The sequence below is a fragment of the Poromitra crassiceps genome (genome assembly GCF_964638095.1).
Source record: "Poromitra crassiceps genome assembly, chromosome: 15".
Classification (NCBI taxonomy): Eukaryota; Metazoa; Chordata; class Actinopteri; order Beryciformes; family Melamphaidae; genus Poromitra; species Poromitra crassiceps.
Genome location: NC_139634.1, coordinates 20,205,845 through 20,211,502, shown reverse-complemented (window position 1 = coordinate 20,211,502; position 5,658 = coordinate 20,205,845). Strand labels below are relative to the sequence as shown.

Genomic DNA, 5,658 nt, shown 5'->3' with positions numbered 1-5,658 from the left:
CCTCATCATCCAGTAGTCGGTATAAAAAGCTGCATCGGCCCCGCTCTGTGTTGTCCACAAGAAACTCACGTTTCCTCATCCACTGAGCGGACGCCAGGTTAGTTTCTCCTCGTTCGGCCAGCGTAAATCAGTGTTGTTCCACCATAGTGTCAACAGACTGGGGCTTTTGTTTTGTTTAGTGTAAGATTTCCTTGAAGTTTCTTGGGGGTTGCCTGCCCACTCCTCCTCACAGGAGAGAGAGGATGTTGGGGGCGGAGCTGGCCAAGTCGAGCCGCCTGGAGAGACTTTCTGATGAATTATAATGTTCCAGGCCTGGCTGTACAATAGCTCTGTGTGTCCCAGCCAGGCCAGGCCGGCCAACTCACTTCCTCTGCATTGAAGTGAAGGGCTCCGGGCCAGCACATCACTTCAATATCATGGGACGTCTTGTATCTGGATATCTGGACTGCTGAAGTTCACTGAGGGTGCTACATACCAGCATCTGCTTATTTCATATTCATAATGGCTATTTCTCTATGTTCACTAGATTTTTAGGCTGGCATAGATCAATTTATAGGCTATGTAAATTAATATGACATCATACTGAGACGTGTATGGGGAATGGACCTTTTAGGATTTGCAGCCGGCTGCCAGATTATTGATTAATCTGTCAATTTCTTCTTGACTAATTGATTAGTCGTTTGGTCTACTCTATACAATGTCACTGTTAGAGAGTTCCGGTCGGGCTCGTGGAGAACCAACCTTCTCCTCTTGTAGGTATGAGCTTGGCTCGTATCTCGTAGCCTGCATTGTAGTAGGCATGTCTGTTAGAACATGATGGAGGTCCTGCCGCCATGCCCGCTCATGCCCTGGATGGTCTGGTCTGTGAGCACCTCCGGCTGTCTCGTCTCTCTGCATAGATGTCGGCTATTCCATAGATGGATTCCACGGATGGTCCAGGGATCCATGTCGTACTCGTCGTCAGTCTCATCTCTCTGGAGCTGACGTCCGCTTCTGTACCTGCTTGCTCGTCACGGCATTGAACGATTGAACGTGGCTTGCAGTGTGCGTTGCCTTCACTGGCATTGCGACATCACTTCTGATGTCATAACATCTCAGCGTGGATGATGTCATATTGCCATGTTGTCTGGTTGGTCATGACATCATCGGTCGGGAACGTCACATGATGTCTGATGTCATAGGTCCCATTGTCACTCTCGATAGATCCAGGAATAGTTTCCAGGGACCTGGCTGGACTCAGAGGCCCAGAGTATGCTCCGGGGGGTGGCCATCCAGTCCCGAATCGGCATCGGTGCGGTTTTTCCCCAAAGCCTGTGATGACATCCTCAAATATCTTTTGTCCTGACCAACACTCCACAACCCAAAGATAATCAGTTTACTGTCATAGAAGACTAAGGAACCAGAAAATATTCACATTGTAGAAGCTGGAACAAGATATTTTCAGATATCTTAAAAATGTGTCTAAACGATCAATCGATTATTAAAAAAATTGTTGCCGATTAATTTTCTGTCAGACGATTAATGAACTAATCATTGCAGCTCCAGCCGAATGATCGCCGACTGGAGGTCCTTTTTATTGGGCGCTACATTGCTGTAATAATATAATTTAAGGTTACAGTGATATATAATAATGTTTGTAATAACATCATTTAAGGTTACAGTGACATATAATAATGTTTGTAATAACAGATCATGTGACAGCATAAGATAGAAATGGAGTCAGAGCTTGTGTGTTTGCACATGCAGAGAGCTTTTTATAAGCCACACTGACACATCCCTGCATGCCCCCTCTCTTTTTAAATGCCTCCTTCCTCTTTCTAGTCTGGTGGAAAGGAGAAGAGAAGAGGAGGCAAGAGGAGGACAGAGAGAGAGGCAGCTGTGGGGTCACACTTGAGGAGAGATGAGAGAGAATAGAGATGGACCCCAGGAGGAAGTTTGTTCAGCGGTATTTGGCCGCTATTCACTGCAATCTGGTCTCAGGTCGCTTTTAAACAAGGCCTGAACTAAACAACTACATTTCCTTGACGACAATAATAATAACACAGAAATTCAATCAGTGGGCCGTCTAGGTAGTGCAGCGGTAGATTCCCTTTAACACGAGGGTCGCAGGTTCGAGCCCCCGTGTTACCTCCAGCTTGGTCGTGCGTCACATTCTGCCGAATTAAGGGTAGGTGTCCTGGTCGGCGGGGTGCCTGTTCAGGGCGGGAGGGGAACTGGGGGGAATAGCATCATCCTCCCACGCACTACGTCCTGCAAGTGAAACTCCTCGGTGTCAGGTGAAAAGAAGCGGCTGGCGACTGCACACATGTATCGGAGGAAGCATGTGCTAGTCCATGGCTCTCCCCAGATCGGCAGAGGGGGTGGAGCAATGACCAAGTACAATTGGGGAGAAAATGGGGGGAAAATCAGATTTTTTCTTTATTCAAAAAGAAATTGGATCAGCACTGGGACCAGAATCCTTTCTGGACCAAGGAGGTGCTGCTGCTGGCACATATCAGCCTGTGAGTCATGGCTAAACTTTGTCATTACAGGCCATGGATTTTACATAGGAACACAAGACAGGATCTAGATGTAAGACAGATGTGAACAAGGGAAAAACTGATTGTGTGTTTACACAGCCAGTGAGATAAGTGCCTCTGTAAATCACAGCCTCAATTACCACCGGTAGCCTATCCATTACATACTACTCACTAACATATGCAGCCAATCAAAAGAGTCCTTAGTTTTGTGCTGGCCAACCATAAACAAGCATGCTGCGATAATGCCAACAACAGGCTCAGAAAGACTGTTGTCATTAACATTTATGTGCAAATCCCAGTATTAACCATCAATCCTGTGTACTGCAGGTAGCTAGCTCCCAGTTTAAGCAGCAACAGATTCCAACACACTCAACTCAAACGACAACAACAACAAGCCCACACAGGATCACTGAACACACCAAACGACCACTGCCATGCAACGATGGAAAGATAGTCCCACTTCCTGCAGCTGCTTGAGTGTGCTCTTCTCAGGCCTTCACATGATGAAAGAATGCTGTCTAGCCTTTTTAAGAGATACTTCACTCAATTAATTGGTCGTTATTGATTGAACTACAGCTTTTTCCACCTGTCCTTTAGTGTTTATATGTATTTCCTTGGAAGCTGTACCTACTTGAAACTATCAGTAGCATAACCCACTAAAATAATCAAACTGAGTAACATTTGGATTACAACTAAAGCTAATGAATATGGGGATAAAGTACATGAAGAAATTTACTCCAATTTATACAACTGCAACTTGAATTACAAATAAGAAATTATAGGATTAGTTATAATCAAATGATCTTGAAATGCCTTTCCCTCTTAAATGATTGTTGTCCAGTAATCTACTAGAATTAGTAATTCCCTAAATAAAAATGAAGTAACCGCCTGATTTTCAAAATGATCTTTAATTTGATCACTTCTACTATAAAGCACATTTTTTATAATCAGATTACAGTAATCTTATTACATGTAATCTGTTACTCCACAACCTTGTGCACAATATAGTCAGTGGTTCTGTTTCTCTCATTCTCTCTCTCTCTCACTCACTCATACACACGCACACACACACACACACACACACGCACACACACAATGGTGGACAATGGACAATGGTGACCTCTTTTGGCTGTGAAACAAATTGTGGTCAGGTGTGGGATTGTGTAGCAAAACACTGAGCGCAGCAGCTTCGTCTGGCTACGACTAGAGAGACTATCTTCCCAGTTTGCTGCTACGACTAGAGACTATTTTCCCAGTTCGCTGCTACGACTAGAGACTATCTTCCCAGTTTGCTGCTATGACTAGTAGATAGATACTATCTTCCCAGTTTGCTGCTACGACTAGAGACTATCTTCCCAGCTTGTTGCTACGACTAGAGCAGGGGTGGCCAAACTGCGGCCCGCGGGCCAACTGCGGCCCGCTGCCCGTTTTTAAGTGGCCCACTATGAATTTAGCTTTTTTTTTTTGCAGAAAACGCTTTAACGTTTTTCTGTTTTAAAGTTTAAAACGAAAAAACGAAAACGGGGAAAAAACTGAAAAATAAAGAAAAAGAAACAAAAACAAAAAAAATGATTCCCCCATTTGTTTTTTTCAATTTAAAACCATTGAAATGGGTTATACTTGACTACCCTGACCTGGTCTATTTATTTTTAAACATTTTTAATACTGAATGAATGTTTAATACTAATGTTATGTTAAATTATCTCTGTCCTAACCTGTTGGCACAGGAAAAGAAAATTTGAAAACATACAGAAATACCCATTGTAATAGGTGAGCACATCAATAAACTGTGTCATATATTTATTTAGGTAGAAATAAAAATTTTGATGGCACAAGGGTTTTCTGGTCCAATTTTTTTGCCGCGAAAACTTCTGCGCTTAATATTGTTTGGCCCGCGACTCCTTATATTTTTCTGTATGCGGCCCATAACCAAAAAAGTTTGGCCACCCCTGGACTAGAGACTATCTAGACATATCTTCAGTGCCTACTGCCCAGGTGGGTTATCTCATCGTAAGGGCCTTTCTCTCTGTGTGGAGTTTGCATGTTCTCCCCGTACCCCCCAGGGGGTTCCTCCGTATATAACCCCCCCACTAAAAACATGCAGAAGATCAGATCGTCATCGTCATCTGACCAGTGACGACAACATCCGAAGTTGGTCCCCGGGCGCTGTACGAGAAAGCAACCACTGCTCCTGGCCTGCCCCTCGGAGGAAAGGACATGCCTGGATGGGTTAAATGCAGAGGACACTTTTCACCGGCCACCGTCAGCATGAGTGTGTTGTGGCCGCATGCATGTATTGTGGTGTTCGTGTGACAATAAAAGACGGGCTTGTCCATTACGAGAGAGAGAGTTTTTTATCTTTCCAGTTTGCTGCTACAACTAGAGATTATCTTCCCAGTTTGCTGCTACGACTAGAGACTATCTTCCCAGTTTGCTGCTACAACTAGAGACTATCTTCCCAGTTTGCTGCTACAACTAGAGACTATCTTCCCAGTTTGCTGCTACAACTAGAGACTATCTTCCCAGTTTGCTGCTACAACTAGAGACTATCTTCCCAGTTTGCTGCTACGACTATATCTTCCCAGTTTGCTGCCTTACAATCTGTTGCAGAAGCAGACAGGAGGGGGAGAAAATGCCATAAAACAGACAAGTGTTTTCTCTGCGAGAGTCTGGTTGGCGTTCCACAAGGCACATACAGGAAGTCCACACAAGGCACATACAGGAAGCTTCAATGCAGGCGTCCAACGACAAGCCTGTGGTAAGAAGAGCCTCATTTGTACAGTACGAGTGTGGGATGTGTCATAAAACAGAGTGAAGCTATAAATAGACAGAACAAGGGGTAAATCTGTTGGTGCCCAAATGATTAAGTCTGTGTGTGTGTGTGTGTGTGTGTGTGTGTGTGTGTGTGTGTGTGTGTGTGTGTGTGTGTGTGTGTGTGTGTGTGTGTGTGTGTGTGCGTGTGCGTGTGTGTGTGTGGGGAGAGAAGGGTGACAGATATTTGTCTGTATTACTGCTTGTGTTGCAGAAGTATTTGTGAGTGACTGTGTATTTGTGAGTGACTGTGTGTATTTGTGAGTGACTGTGTATTTGTGAGTGACTGTGTGTATTTATGAGTGACTGTGTGTATTTGCGAGTGTGT

The 5,658-nt window shown here is 44.3% G+C and overlaps 1 protein-coding gene across 1 annotated transcript in view; it reads right to left on the bottom strand.

Moving 5' to 3' along the window:
- psd2 (pleckstrin and Sec7 domain containing 2) overlaps nucleotides 1-47 on the bottom strand; it is a 25,229-nt gene extending 25,182 nt beyond the window's left edge. Inside the window, exon 1 of the mRNA XM_083652138.1 lies at nucleotides 1-47. This exon is cut by the window's left edge and continues 103 nt beyond it. The gene's annotated coding sequence lies outside the window, so the exon portion shown is untranslated.
- Nucleotides 48-5,658: the final 5,611 nt, after the last annotated feature.